Source organism: Ovis canadensis, chromosome 21, assembly GCF_042477335.2.
Source record: "Ovis canadensis isolate MfBH-ARS-UI-01 breed Bighorn chromosome 21, ARS-UI_OviCan_v2, whole genome shotgun sequence".
Taxonomy (NCBI): domain Eukaryota; kingdom Metazoa; phylum Chordata; class Mammalia; order Artiodactyla; family Bovidae; genus Ovis; species Ovis canadensis.
The window spans coordinates 53,484,396-53,500,539 of NC_091265.1; the positions used below are offsets into that span (position 1 = coordinate 53,484,396).

At 41.3% G+C, this 16,144-nt stretch overlaps 1 pseudogene; it reads right to left on the reverse strand.

The window, feature by feature from the left end:
• Positions 1–4,720: 4,720 nt before the first annotated feature.
• Positions 4,721–16,144, reverse strand: part of LOC138426698 (pregnancy-associated glycoprotein 1-like) — a 48,688-nt pseudogene continuing 37,264 nt past the window's right edge.

Consider the following 16,144-nt stretch of genomic DNA (forward strand, 5'->3'; position numbering starts at 1 on the left):
CAAAGGATCCTAAGAGACTACTATCAGCAATTATATGCCAATAAAATGGACAACTTGGAAGAAATGGAGAAATTCTTAGAAAAGCACAACTTTCCAAAACTGGACCAGGAGGAATTAGAAAACCGTAACACACATATCACAAACATGGATATAGAAACTGTAATCAGAAATCATCCAGCAAACAAAAGCCCAGGACCAGACAGCTTCACAGCTGAATTCTACCCAAAATTTAGAGAAGAGCTAAACCTGCTGCTGCTGCTGCTAAGTCACTTCAGTCGTGTCCGACCCTGTGCGACCCCATAGATGGCAGCCCACCAGCTTCCCTCGTCCCTGGGATTCTCCAGGCAAGAACACTGGAGTGGGTTACCATTTCCCTCTCCAATGCACGAAAGTGAAAGTGAAAGTGAAGTCGCTCAGTCATGTCTGACTCTTCGCAACCCCATGGACTGCAGCCTACCAGGCTCCTCCATCCATGGGATTTTCCAGGCAAGAGTACTGGAGTAGGGTGCCACCGCCTTCTCCTACCAAAGATTTAGAGAAGATCTAAACCTATCCCACTCAAACTCTTCCAGAAAATTGCAGAGGAAGGTGAACTTCCAAACTCATTCTATGAGGCCACCAACACCCTAATAGAAAAACCTGACAAAGATGTTACAAAATGAAAACTACTGATGAACATAGATCATAGATCAAGTTGACACATATTTGGTTGTTAAACAGCAAGCATAGGAAGGTTTCTATGGCAACTGTAGGTAATTTAAACATGAGGGGTCAAATGAGGACAGTTTCATTTAACAGGCTGAGATCGGACTGTACAGGTTGCCATAGTTGTTGCTATGACAAGTAGCCATAACAGCTACTTGTTGCTATGCTGGAGATGTAGAAAACTGAAAAAAAAAAAAAAAAAGCCTTACAACTCTCCTTGCAGTGTGATTTCAAGCTAGAAGGTGTTGACAAGGAAAGGCTGACTGGTAAGGCTGGGAAGGGAGTAGTCTGAGCCAGTAATCAGTAGCTCTTGTTGGGGCCCAGAAAACAAAAGCATTGGCTCAGTCAGTGTTCTGTGTCATGGTTCAGAGATAGATGTCATTTGGCTTGAATCGATATTTAGCCTTGGGGATGGCAGCCATAACCTCTAAACAGAAGATTTCCTTCTTCCCAGGTGGCAGAGTAATTCATATTTGTTCCAGAGTCAGGAACTCAGAAAGTCCTCTCAGGGCCACTTGTTCTTACCAGGCACACATGCAATATAAAGGTGGGATTATCATCATGGTGCCCATTTGCCAGATGAGAAAACTGAGGTTAAGGGACTTGATCAAGGTCACACAACTAAGCATTTGAAAAGCTGATCACAAACCCAGGGTAACAGTCCTCAATTTGTGTGTTTTTGCTCCACACCTGCTGGGAGTGGTGGATGGTGTTCTGGCACCAATGGTTAGGCAGAAGCAAGCAATATTTAGGCTTAAATTGAAGTAATTAAGGAAAACCACTAGACCATTAAGCTATGACCTAAATTAAATACATTATGAATTCATAGTGGAGATGAGTAACAGATTCAAGGGATTAGGTCTGGTAGCCTGAAGATCTATGGATGGAGGTTTGTAACACTGTATGGGAGGTGGTCACCAAAACCATCCTCAGGAAAAGCAAATGTGAGAAGGAAAAGGGGTTGCACGAGGAGGCCTTAAAACAGCTGAGAAAATAAGAGAAATGAAAGACAAAGGAGACAGGGAAAGATATTCAGAATGGAAAGCAGAATTTCAGAGAATAGTAAGGAAAGATTTGAAAATCTTCATAAGTGAACAGTGCAAGAATTAGCAGAAAGTAATAGAATTGTAAAGAGTATAGGTTGCTTCAGGAAAATTGGAGCTACCAGAGAAACACTTCATGCAAGGATGGGCACAAGAAAGGACAGAAAATTCAAAGACCTAACAAAAGCAGATGAGATTAAGAAGAAGTGGCAAGAATGCACAGAAGAACTGTGCAAAAACAGTCATAATGACTTGGATAGCGATGATGCTTGGGTCACTCTTGTAATGCCAGATATACTGGAGTATGAAGTCAAGTGGGCCTTAGGAAGCATCACTACAAACAATGATAGGAGAGCTGATGGAATTCCAGCTGAGCTATTTAAAAATCCTAAAGAATGAGGCTGTAAAAGTGCTGCATTCAATATGTCAGCAAATTTGGAAAACTCAGCAGTGGCCACAGTGCTGGAAAAGATCAGTTTTCATTCCAATCCAAAAGAAAGGCAATTGCAAAGAATGTTCAAATTATCATGCAACTGAGCTCATCTCACTTGCTAGCAAAGTAATGCTCAAAATCCTTCAGGCTAAGTTACAACACTACATAAACTGAGAAGTTCCAGATGTACAAACTGGTTTGAGGAAACAGATAAAACTGCCAACGTCCACTGAATCATAGAGAAAGCAAGGGAATCCCAGAAAACATTTCCATCTGCTTCACTGATTATGCTGAAGATTTTCACTGTGTGGACCACAACAAACTGTGGAAAATTCTTAAGGAAATAAGAGTACCAGATCACCTTACTTGTCTCCTGAAAAGTCTGTATGTAGGTCAAATGTGGCAGTTAGAATCAGACACAGAATATGTGAAAGATTTAAAACTGGGAAAAAAGCGTGACAAGGTGTACATTCTCACTCTGGTTTTTTTAACTTCTATGTAGGAGACATCATCCAATATGCTGGACTGCATAATTACCAAACTGGAATATAGATTGCTGGGAGAAATATCAACACCCATAGATATGAAGATGACACTGCCCTAATGGCAGAAAGCAAAGAAGATCTCCTCTCCTTGATGAGGAGAGGAGATGCAAAAACTGGCTTAAAACTCAACATTCAGAAAACTATTCACAAAAATATGCTCAACATTCATGGCATCCGGTCCCACCACATCATGGCATATAGATGAGGGAAACGTGGAAATAGTGGTAGATTTTATTTTCTTGGGCTTCCCTGGTGACTCAGAGGTTAAAGCGTCTGCCTGCAATGCGGGAGACCTGGGTTCTATCCCTGGGTCGGGAAGATTCCCCTGGAGAAGGAAATGGCAACCCACTCCAGTATTCTTGCCTGGAGAATCCCATGGACAGAGGAGCCTGGTGGGCTACAGTGCACGAGGTCACAAAGAGTCGGACACGACTGAGCAACTTCACTTTCACTTCACTTTCACTTTGGGCTCCAAAATCATTATGGAGCTTGACTGCAGCCACAAAATTAAAAGACACTTGCTCCTTGGAAGGAAGAAAGGCTATGAAAAACCTGCACAGTGTATTAAAAAGCAGAGACTCACTTTGTTACAGGGGTATGTAGTGTTACAGCTATGATTTTGCCAGTAATCATGTACAGATGTGCGATCTCGACCATAAGAAAGGGTGAATGGCAAAAAACTGAGCTTTTGAACTGTGGGTGCTTGAGAAGATTCTTGAGAGTGCCTTATACAACAAGGAGTTCAAACCAGTCAATCTGAAAGGATTTCAACGTCTGACTCCTGCTGTCTCAGCTGAGGCATCTACTGAGGGCCTCCAGGTGGAAAGAATGGACACTTCCACTGCAAAACTGCCTATCCATGGCAGCTTCAAGCAAATAGTTTGTAGCTCCACCCCTGGAGGAAGCTCAGAAAGCCTGAAGGCCCTGTGTAGCCTGGGCCCCCCAGTACATGCATTGCATTCTCCCTAGCAGCAATGGAGGCCAAAGAAGGGGCATTCTGAGCCCTGGAGGAGGGGGATGGCTTAGGGATCCACTGGAAAGGACAGAGCAGGCATATGTGGCATAGAGCTGGTGACTGGGGTGTGGGAACAAGAGGGAACCAGCTCTGCATGAATTACCTCACCCAAATCCCCTGGAGGAGAAGCCCAGTGATAGGATCATCTGAAATAGGACAAAGAGAGTCTATTTCATTACCCCTTATAATTCCTCTGAATGAGTAGGTGGTGGAGTTGGTGTGTCATCACAAACTTCCATGGCCTAGACCATCTGCCAGTCGCTATCCTTGGGGCTGCCTCTCCCCAGTTTTAGTCACGTAGTTCTGGAGGAAATTGACAATCATGTGTACTGCTGTGTCAGGGCCAAAGACAATGTAAAGCCAGTCATAAGACCCCTTGTCCCTGCCAGGATGGCTGATCTGGGGCTGTACATGTGATCTGAAGTGGGTCATTCAGAAAAAAACCCTTGAACTCTGATGTCTACAATCTTCTTTCCTTACTAGGTGATGCCTTTGGGATTTAAAACCCTAGGGCAGGTAGCTTGGACTCCCTCACTAAGTGTAGAAGCCTTAAGGAAGAAAGCTGCCAGGCTAAGACCATCAAAGAGGAGTGAAGGGGAAAAGCGAGGGTAAGAGAGAATTGATGACTTCTGATTTCTTGGGTGCAGTCACTGAGATCTTTGTCTTTGCTCTGATTCTTGTGTCCTGATTCCCAGAATCATTTCAATCAGTCTACCTTTTTCTTGAAGCCAGTTGGAGTTGGACTCCTCTCAGCTTTTATTTAGACTTTGTGCTAGATCCTTCCAGATCATTGTACACCTCCCAGACACAAACAGATGCATCCGTTTGTTTCAGCACCATTAAGAGTGAAATCCTTTATTCTTTCCTGAGAATAGGGTGTGCAGACCAAATACAGTTCACCAGCATCCTGGGCAGGAGTACCCTAATTGTGAGTGTGTGTTAGAAGCGGCCTTACTGATTCCTGAACCACTCCCAGCTTTTACACTGCCCATGCCAGGCCAATCCTATCATTTCCTCAATCAAAGACCGAGAAATACAGCCTCAGGAAGACGTCACCCAGGATCCAGGTCTCTCTAGACGGACTCACTCTGTTCTCTTTAAAGGTGGCATAGCAGTTGCCTCTAGAATCTTGGGGGAGTCAGAGACACACACCAGTCAGCATGAGCCCTTACCAGTGACTCCCCCCAATATACAGACCTAGCCCAACTTTTTATTTCCCACTTTTGGTAAGTATCAAGGGGTTTTCTCAGCAGCAGGGGATATGAGAGTTCATCCAAAACCAAAGAGGGCCAAGACATCAGGTTGACATAAGGAAGGGTGTGGTGAGCAGAGGACTGGGATTTGGGGAAATAGGAAGGAAAAGCAACAAAGTCCTGTAGAGTGTAAGGAACTATATTCAATATCCACTGATAAAGCACATGAAAAAGAAAAAGATATTTTTTATGTGTATAAACTGAGTCAGATTGCTGTGCAGCAGACCTTAATGCAACACTGAAGATTAGCCATACTTCAATATTATATTTTAAAAAGAACATGTGTGTCCATAGTTCTCCTCACTCCGTTTCTTTCCTTCTGACTCCTGCTCCTTGTTTTCTCTGCAGAGAATGCCAGTTCTCCTCCTGCATCCCCACAATCCATACTTTATTAAAAAACTTTATTTTGTATGGAGTATAGCTGATTTACAATGCAGAATTATAAAGTAAAATTAAAAAAAGTAAAAAACACACACCATATTTTGAGTTCAGGTGGAGAGTAAAGGAACTCAAACCTGTGTATCCAGGTATCCTGGTCCCAAAGATACCTCTTTCATCCAGGCTGTCACATAACTCAGTGGAGTTCCCTGTGCTACACAGTAACTCATTGTTGGTTATCCATCTTAAATAGAGCAGTGCCCACAACACGTTCCTGAAGACTTAACTCAGGAACTCTGAGAAGCCTCCTTTGGCCCGCACTCACCCTCCTTGGCCACTCCAGGCTTGGTTGGGTAACGTACTCTGGTCAGCCCATAGTGCTCAACACCCCTAGTAAGTCCCCAGTGCCCCGTTGCAGACCACCTTGAGATGCCATTTGCATGGAATAGAGTGCAGTTCTGCCTAGAACCAAGCAGCCCTCCATATGGCTCAATGAGTTTGTCTTTTTAGAATTCCTGAAATTTCCTCCCTTCCTCAAAGCCTTCTTTCAGCCCATCAGCCTGCTCTGAACTTCCATAGGGAGATGACATGAAACCTCCACTCTGTGCAGGGGCTGAGCAGTCACTGTGCACCCTTTATTCACCTTAGTATCCAACCTCCCCACAGAGGGGTCGGGTATCCCAACTCACAGAGACGCACCTGGCTGGAGCAAGGGGAAGATGTAGCCGAGTACTAGGCTGACCATGTAATTTATCATCCAAAGCAGAAAAACTTTGAGGAAGGAAGGAAGACTGTTAACTTATGCTGGGACATCACACTGGGACTGTCCGCAGCCATTCTCTTTGTAACATGGCCTATATCAGGGACTGCTAGAGCTGACTTCCATGTTCATGCACCTTAGGGCTCAGATTGAACTGAAGCTCTTTGAGGACTGAGGACCTCAGTGTTCCTGTCTCCTTGTGACTCCCACCATGACAGCATGGTGTGGTGCCTCCACATTTATTTCAGGAAGATCAGTGTCCTAGATGGCCCTTTACTCTCAAGTGGTTTTTTTTTTTTTTTTTTCTGGCAGGCACTGGCCCAGCCACAGGGCTCAGCAGCATCTGCAATGGTGTAACATGGCCTGAAGAGGGCGCCCTAATCCCAGCAGCAGCCCATTGGTTTCTGCAAGCTCCAGTTTGAGAACCAATCCTCAGAACTGTCCCCTCACCTTGAGGATGTAGGCTCAAGCTGTCACGGGATAGTTGATGCAGTTGATGGTGAAGATAATATAGGGCAGGGTATTGACTGCAAAACAAGAAACATAGGGCTGTTAGAGAGAGAGAGGGAAAGAGGTTGGCCCTGGAGATCCTTGCTGTGTGTGGAGACTGGGATTGACCCTGTGGCATGACCCTTTAGCTTGGGACCCTGTGGCGTGGCGCCGATGACCTTATGTATGTTATTGACCAGTCTTCTTGGGCCTTCAATCAGTGCTGTCCCAGTGTCCACAAGGGCCTTGCAGCCACCAGAACAAGCAATAATCTTTCTTTTAAAAAAATTAATTAATTTTTTTGCTTTTATTTTTTTAATTTAAATTTATTTATTTTAATTGAAGGCTAATTACCTTACAATATTGTATTGGTTTTGCCATGCATCAACATGAATCCGCCATAGCTGTACGCATGTTCGCAACCCTGAACCCCCCTCCCACCTTCCTGCCCATACCATCCCTCTGGGTCATCCCAGTGCACTAGCCCCAAGCATCCTGTATCCTACATCAAACCTAGACTGGCGATTTATTTCTTATATGATATTATACATGTTTCAATGCCATTTTCCCAAATCATCTCACCCTCGCCCTATCCCACAGAGTCCAAAAGACTGTTCTATACATCTGTGTCTCTTTTGCTGTCTCGCATACAGGGTTATTGTTATCATCTTTCTAAATTCCATTTATATGCATTAGTATACTGTATTGGTGTTTTTCTTTCTGGCTTACTTCACTCTGTATAATAGGTTCCAGTTTTATCCACCTCATTAGAACTGATTCAAAAGTATTCTTTTTAATGGCTGAGTAATACTCCATTGTGTATATGTACTACAGCTTTCTTATCCATTCATCTGCTGATGGACATCTAGGTTGCTTCCATGTCCTGGCTATTATAAACAGTGCTGCAATGAACATTGGGGTACACATGTTTCTTTCAATTCTGGTTTCCTCAGTGTGTATGCCCAGCAGTGGGATTGCTGGGTCATAAGGCAGTTCTATTTCCAGCTTCTTAAGGAATCTCCGCACTATTCTCCATAGTGGCTGTACTAGTTTGTATTGCCACCAACAGTGTAAGAGGGTTCCCTTTTCTCCATACCCTCTCCAGCATTTATTGCTTGTAGACTTTTGGATAGCAGCCATTCTGACTGCTGTGAAATGGTACCTCATTGTGGTTTTGATTTGCATCTTTTCATGTGTTTGTTAGCCATCTGTATGTCTTCTTTGGAGAAATGTCTGGTTAGTTCTTTGGCCTATTTTTTGATTAGGTCATTTTTTTTTCTGGAATTAAGCTGCAGGAGTTGCTTGTATATTTTTGAGATTAGTTGTTTGTCAGTTGCTTCATTTGCTATTATTTTCTCTCATTCTGAAGGCTGTCTTTTCATCTTGCTTATAGTTTCCTTTGTTGTGCAGAAGCTTTTAATATTAATTAGGTCCCATTTGTTTATTTTTTCTTTTATTTCCAATATTCTGGGAGGTGGGTCATAGAGGACCCTGCTGTGATTTATGTCAGAGAATGTTTGCTGTCCCAGTGTCCACAGAGCCTCACAGCCACCAGAACAAGCAATAACTTATTTTCCTGGAGATCCTGAGAGACAATGGAAGAAAGCAGGCATCAAGGTCACTCTGAGTCTCTCCAGAGCTTCCCCCTTCCCGACTGTCTCCTAAACAGCACTTTGTTTCTTGCCCTCTTTTACTTTGCTCTCAACACAGCACCTTTCTTGACATCCTCGAATGCAGTACTTGAAAACACCAGGATATTTGGCACCTTGACACAAGATGGTCTTCCTTCCTAGAAGACTCTACTCCACTTTGACTAGCAAATGTCTTCTCTTCTTCCAAATTCCAGTTTAATTGTATAGTTTTCGGGAAGTCTTTCCCCTGATGTTTATCAGTCTCCTGTCTTGGTCACTCTCTGTAGACCCTTCCTCATGTTTGCTGCTTCTGCTTCTGCTAAGTCACCTCAGTCGTGTCTGACTCTGTGTGATCTCATAGAGGGCAGCCCACCAGGCTCCGCCATCCCTGGGATTTTCCAGGCAAGTGTACTGGAGTGGGTTGCCATTGCCTTCTCCTCCTCATTTCTAGCATGTACCAAAGTGACAATTCACTGTGTGGCTGAGTCACTTCATGTACATCTGCCTTCTTAGAGGGCAAGTTTTATTCTCATTGTCTCCCTCAAATGCCTGGCACACAGTGGATGCCCAGTGCTTGTCTGTTCAATGAGTGAATGAAGACTCAAAAAACCATGAGAAACATTGAGAGAGCTGTAGCTGATGGGGAACAAATACGGGTCACACACAGAATGAAGATGGAGATTCACCAGGGCAGCAGATTCTCACAGTGGTGGGAGAGAGGGGCTTCTCTGGGAGAGGGTATCTGCCAGCATTGCTCTTACAAATAACTCAGACCTTGAGACCCTGGTCAGGAAATACATGACTAGCACACACAAACTCCAAAGAAAGGTAAGCTTTTGTCTGAGGGTATCACACAGAATCCTATCAAGTATGCCTCTTGTCCTCAGGTCACTCCTGGATCCCACCTTCCTGATTCTCTGTTATAGCCCCTGCTCCACTGTGTGCCCATGTACATGGGGTGTCTTTTTTATTAGTTGCTTTCACATCTTAAGACTGAAGCCAACCTCTCTTGACTGCTGGGTAGCTGCTCCCTAAGGATACCAGTTTTCCCCATTTGCTCAGAACTTTCCCTGTTTTTAAACAGACATTCATCTGTACTGAGAACTTCCTATGTCCTAGGTAGCCCTGGACTGTTGGTCATCTTATCATAACTCTGTCCAGGCTGGTGAAATTCTCCCTGACCCTCTGTTCACCACACTGTAGAGTCCTCTAACCATGCTCCCCACCTCAAAGGGCAGTGGGTGCAGCCCCCTCCCAGCTGCACAGACCTCTCTAGACCCTTTTAGGACCCTGGTCAGAGCTTTGCTCAGAAGGCCTGGGGATTATGAACCCATGGATTGTTTGTGTATACATGTGCTTGTGTGTTTGTCTGTATGCGCATTTTTATGTCTCTGTCTGGCCTAGAGTTGGGAGTGAAGTGGGGACAGAGAGGAATTTAATTCATGTTGGTTGATTTAAAAAGAGACGGAAATATTTCTTTTTTGATTTCTTCTGTGATTTGTTGGTTATTCAGAAGCATGTTGTTCAGCCTCCATATGTTGGAATTTTTAATAGTTTTCCTCCTGTAATTGAGTCTAATCTTACTGCATTATGGTCAGAAAAGATGCTTGGAATGATTTCTTTTTTTTTTTTTTTTTGAATTTATCAAGGCTAGATTTATGGCCCAGGATGTGATCTATCCTGGAGAAGGTTCCGTGTGCACTTGAGAAAAAGGTGTAATTCATTATTTTGGGGTGAAATGTCCTATAGATATCAATTAGGTCTAACTGGTATATTGTATCATTTAAAATTTATGTTTCTTTGTTAATTTTCTGTTTAGTTGATCTGTCCATAGGTGTGAGTGGGGTATTAAAGTCTCCCACTATTATTGTGTTATTGTTAATTTCCCCTTTCATACTTGTTAGCATTTGTCTTACATATTGTGGTGCTCCTATGTTGGGTGCATATATATTTATAATTGTTATATCTTCTTCTCGGATTGATCCTTTGATCATTATGTAGTGTCCTTCTTTGTCTCTTTTCACAGACTTTGCTAAACATCATTCATTATCAGAGAAATTATGAGAGAAATGCAAATCAAAACCACAATGAGGAACCGTTTTTCTCCAGTCAGAATGGCTGCTATCCAAAAGTCTACAAGCAATAAATGCTGGAGAGGGTATGGAGAAAAGGGAACCCTCTTACACTGTTGGTGGGAATGCAAACTAGTACAGCCACTATGGAGAACAGTGTGGAGATTCGTTAAAAAACTGGAAATAGACCTGCCATACGATCCAGCAATCCCACTGCTGGGCATACACACCGAGGAAACCAGAACTGAAAGAGACACGTGTACCCCAATGTTCATTGCAGCACTGTTTATAATAGTCAGGACATGGAAGCAACCTAGATGTCCATCAGCAGATGAATGGATGATCAAGCTGTAGTACATATACACAATGGAGTATTACTCAGCCATTAAAAAAATACATTTGAATCAGTTCTAATGAGGTCGATGAAACTGGAGCCTATTATACAGAGTGAAGTAAGCCAGAAAGAAAAACACCAATACAGTATACTAATGCATATAAATGGAATTTAGAAAGATGATAACAATAACCCTGTATGCGAGACAGCAAAAGAGACACAGATGTATAGAACAGTCTTTTGGACTCTGTGGGATAGGGCGAGGGTGGGATGATTTGGGAAAATGGCATTGAAACATTTATAATATCATATAAGAAATAAATCGCCAGTCTAGGTTCGGTGCAGGAAACAGGATGCTTGGGGCTGGTGCACTGGGATGACCCAGAGAGATGGTACGGGGAGGGAGGTGGGAGGGGCGTTCTGGATGGGGAACACGTGTACACCCGTGGCGGATTCATGTTGATGTATGGCAAAACCAGTACAATATTGTAAAGTAAAAAAAATAAAATAAAAAAAAGAGAGAGACTGAATGCATACTCAACATGATGACTCATTGGAAAAGACTCTGATATTAGGAAAGATTGAAGGCAGGAGGAGAAGCGGAAGACAGAGGATGAGATGGTTGGATGGCACCACCAAGTCAATGGACATGAGCTTGAGCAAGCTCCGGGATTTGGTGATGGATAGGGAAGCCTGGCATGATGCAGTCTATGGTGTTTCAAAGAGATGGACACAACTGAAGGACTGAACTGAATTGAACAAATTGAGAACAAAGACTAATAAATCTAATTGCATCAAGTTGTTGACTAGCTACCTATAACAACACATCACTTAAGTGGTTTTAAACTTCAGACTTATGACTCTACATTCAGAGTGGAATATTTTCTTTTTTTTAAAAATTTATTTTATATTGGAGTAGAGTTGATTTACAATGTTGTATTAGTTTCAGGTATACAGCAAAGTAATTCAGTTATACATATACATATATCTCTTCTTTTTCTTTTTTTTAAATATTGTATTTGTTTTGCCATACATCAACATGAATCCGCCATCATCCCACCCTCGCCCTCTCCCACAGAGTCCAAAAGACTGTTCTATACATCTGTGTCTCTTTTGCTGTCTCGCATACAGGGTTACCGTTACCATCTTTCTAAATTCCATTTATATGTGTTAGTATACGGTATTGGTGTTTTTCTTTCTGGCTTACTTCACTCTGTATAATAGGTTCCAGTTTCATCCACCTCATTAGAACTGATTCAAATGTATTTTTTTAATGGCTGATTAATACTCCATTGTGTGTATTACAACAGCTTTCTTATCCATTCATCTGCTGATGGACATCTAGGTTGCTTCCATGTCCTGGCTATTATAAACAGTGCTGCAGTGAACATTGGGGTACATGTGTCTCTTTCAATTCTGGTTTCCTTGGTGTGTATGCCCAGCAGTGGGAATGCTGGGTCGTATGGCAGGTCTATTTCCAGTTTTCTAAGGAATCTCCACACTGTTCTCCATAGGCTGTACTAGTTTGCATTGCCACCAACAGTGTAAGAGGGTTCCCTTTTCTCCACACCCTCTCCAGCATTTATTGCTTGTAGACTTTGGATTGCAGCCATTCTGACAGGTGTGAAATGGTACCCCATTGTGGTTTTGATTTGCATTTCTCTGATAATGGGTGATGTTGAGCATCTTTTCATGTGTTTGTTAGCCATCCGTATGTCTTCTTTGGAGAAATGTCTGGTTAGTTCTTTGGCCCATGTTTTGATTGGGTCATTTATTTTTCTGGAATTGAGTTGCAGGAGTTGCTTGTTTATTTTTGAGATTAATCTTTTGTCCATTGCTTCATTTGCTATTATTTTCTCCTATTCTGAGGGCTGTTTTTTCACCTTGCTTATAGTCTCCTTTGTTGTGCAGAAGCTTTTAATTTTAGTTAGATCCCATTTGTTTATTTTTCCTTTTATTTCCAATATTCTGGAAGGTGGGTCATTGAGGATCCTGCTGTGATTTATGTTGGAGAGTGTTTTGCGTATGTTGTCCAATAAGAGTTTTATAGTTTCTGGCCTTACGTTTAGATCTTTAATCCATTTTGAGTTTATTTTTGTGTATGTGTTAGAAAGTGTTCTAGTTTCATTCTTTTACAAGTGGTTGACAGGTTTTCCCAGCATCACTTGTTAAAGAGATCATCTTTACTCTATTGTGTATTCTTGCCTCCTTTGTCCACAGATAATGTGTCCATAGGTGTGTGGATTTATCTCTGGGCTTTCTATTTTGTTCCATTGATCTATATGTCTGTCTTTGTGCCAGTACCATACTGTCTTGATGACTGTGGCTTTGTAGTAGAGCCTGAAGTCAGGCAGGTTGATTCCTCCAGTTCCATTCTTTCTCAAGATTGCTTTGGCTATTCAAGGGTTTTTGTATTTCCATACAAATCTTGAAATTATTTGTTCTAGCTCTGTGAAAAATATCATTGGTATCTTGATAAGGATTGCATTGAATCCATATTCATTTTCACTATATTGATTCTTCCAATCCATGAACATGCTATATTTCTCCATCTATAAGTGTCCTTTTTGATTTCCTTCACTACTGTTTTATAATTTTCTATATATAGCTCTTTAGTTTCTTTAGGTAGATATATTCCTAAGTATTTTATTTTATTTTTCGTTGCAATGCTGAATGTTATTCTTTCCTTAATTTCTCTTTCTATTTTCTCATTAATGTATAGGAATGCAAGGTATTTCTGTGTGTTGATTTTAAATCCTGCAACTTTACTATATTCATTGATGAGCTCTAGTAATTTTCTGGTGGAGTCTTTAGGGTTTTCTATGTAGAGGATCATATCATCTGCAAACAGTGAGAGTTTTACTTCTTCTCTTCAAATTTGGATCGCTTTTATTTCTTTTTCTGCTCTGATTGCTGTGGCCAAAACTTCCAAAACTATGTTGAATAGTAGTGGTGAAAGTGGGCACCCTTGTGTTGTTCCTGACTTTAGGGGAAATGCTTTCAATTTTTCACCATTGAGGATAATGTTTGCTGTGGGTTTGTCATATATAGCTTTTATTATGTTGAGGTATGTTCCTTCTATTCCTGCTTTCTGGAGAGTTTTTATCATAAATGGATGTTGAATTTTTTCAAAGGCTTTCTCTGCATCTATTGAGATAATCATATGGCTTTTATTTTTCAATTTGTTAATGTGGTGTATTACTTTCATTGATTTGTGGATATTGAATAATCTTTGTATCCCTGGGATAAAGCCCGCTTGATCATGGTGTATGATCTTTTTAATGTGTTGTTGGATTCTGATTGCTAGAATTTTGTTAAGGATTTTTGAATCTATATTCATCAGTGATATTGGCTTGTAGTTTGTGTGTGTGTGTGTGTGTGTGTGGCATCTTTGTTCGATTTTGGTATTAGGGTGATGGTGGCCTCATAGAATGCATTTGGAAGTTTACCTTCCTCTGCAATTTTCTGGAAGAGTTTGAGTAGGATAGATGTTAGCTCTTCTCTAAACTTTTGGTAGAATTCATCTGTGAAGCCCTCTGGACCTGGGCTTTTGTTTGCTGGAAGAGTTCTGATTATTGTTTCAATTTCCATGCTTGTGATGGGTCTGTTAAGATTTTCTATTTCTTCCTGGTTCAATTTTGGAAAGTTGTACTTTTCTAAGAATTTGTCCATTTCTTCCACGTTGTCCATTTTATTGGCATATAATTGCTGATAGTAATCTCTTATGATCCTTTGTATTTCTGTGTTGTCTGTTGTGATCTCTCCATTTTCATTTCTAATTTTACTGATTTGATTTTTCTCCCTTTGTTTCTTGATGAGTCTGGCTAATGGTTTGTCGATTTTATTTATCCTCTCAAAGAACCAGCTTTTGGCTTTGTTGATTTTTGCTATGGTCTCTTTTATTTCTTTTGCATTTATTTCTGCCCGAATTTTTAAGATTCCTTTTTTTCTACCAGCCCTGCGGTTCTTCATTTCTTCCTTTTCTCATTGCTTTAGGTGTCAGTTCAGTTCAGTTCAGTCGCTCAGTCGTGTCCGACTCTTTGGGACCCCATGAATCACAGAACACCAGGCCTCCCTGTCCATCATCATCTCCCGGAGTTCACTCAGACTCATGTCCATCGAGTCCGTGATGCCATCCAACCATCTCATCCTCGGTCATCCCCTTCTCCTCCTGCCCTCAATCCCTCCCAGCATCAGAGTCTTTTCCAATGAGTCAACTCTTCGCATGAGATGGCCAAAGTACTGGAGCTTCAGCTTTAGCATCATTCCTTCCAAAGAAATCCCAAGGTTGATCTCCTTCAGAATGGACTGGTTGGATCTCCTTGCAGTCCATGGGACTCTCAAGAGTCTTCTCTAAGAGGTGAAAAGCAAAGGAGAAAAGGAAAGATATAAGCATCTGAATGCAGAGCTCCAGAGAATAGCAAGAGATAAGAAAGCCTTCTTCAGTGATCAATGCAAACAAATAGAGGAAAAGAACAGAATGGGAAAGACTAGAGATCTCTTCAAGAAAATTAGAGGTACCAAGGGAACATTTCATGCAAAGATGGGCTTTAGGTATAGAGTTATGTTATTTATTTGACTTTTTTCTTGTTTCTTGTGGTATGCTATTAATGCTATGAACTTTCCCCTTAGCACTGCTTTTACAGTATTCCACAGGTTTGGGGGTGTTGTGTTTTATTTACATTCGTTTCTATGCATATTTTGATTTCTTTTTTGATTTCTTTTGTGATTGGTTCATTATTCAGCAGTATATTGTTCAGCTTCCATATACTGACATTTTAAATAGTTTTTCTCCTGCAATTGAGATGTAATCTTACTGCTTACTGAAAGATGCTTGGAATGATTTCAAATTTTTTGAATTTACCAAGGCTAGATTTATGGCCCAGGATGTGATCTATCCTGGAGAAGGTTCTGTGTGCTCTTGAGAAAAAGGTGAAATTCATTGTTTTGTGGTGGGTCTATTGTATCATTTAAAGTTTGTGTTTCTTTGTTAATTTTCTGTTTATTTGATCTATCCATAGGTGTGAGTGGGGTATTAAAGTCTCCCACTATTATTGTGTTATTGTTAGTTTCCCCTTTCATACTTGTTAGCATTTGTCTTACATACTGTGGTGCTCCTATGTTGGGTGCATATATATTTATAATTGTTATATCTTCTTCTTGGATTGATCCTTTGATCATTATGTAGTGTCCTTCTTTGTCTCTTTTCACAGACTTTATTTTGAAGTCTATTTTATCTGATATGAGTATTGCTACTCCTGCTTTCTTTTGGTCTCTATTTGCTTGGGATATGTTTTTCCAGCCCTTCACTTTCAGTCTGCATGTGTTCCCTGTTTTGAGGTGAGTCTCTTGTAGACAACATGTATAGGGGTCTTGTTTTTGTATCCATTCAGCCAGCCTTTGTCTTTTGTTTGGGGCATTCAACCCATTAAATTTAAGGTAATTATTGATAAATATGATCCCGTGGTCACTTACTTTATTGTTTT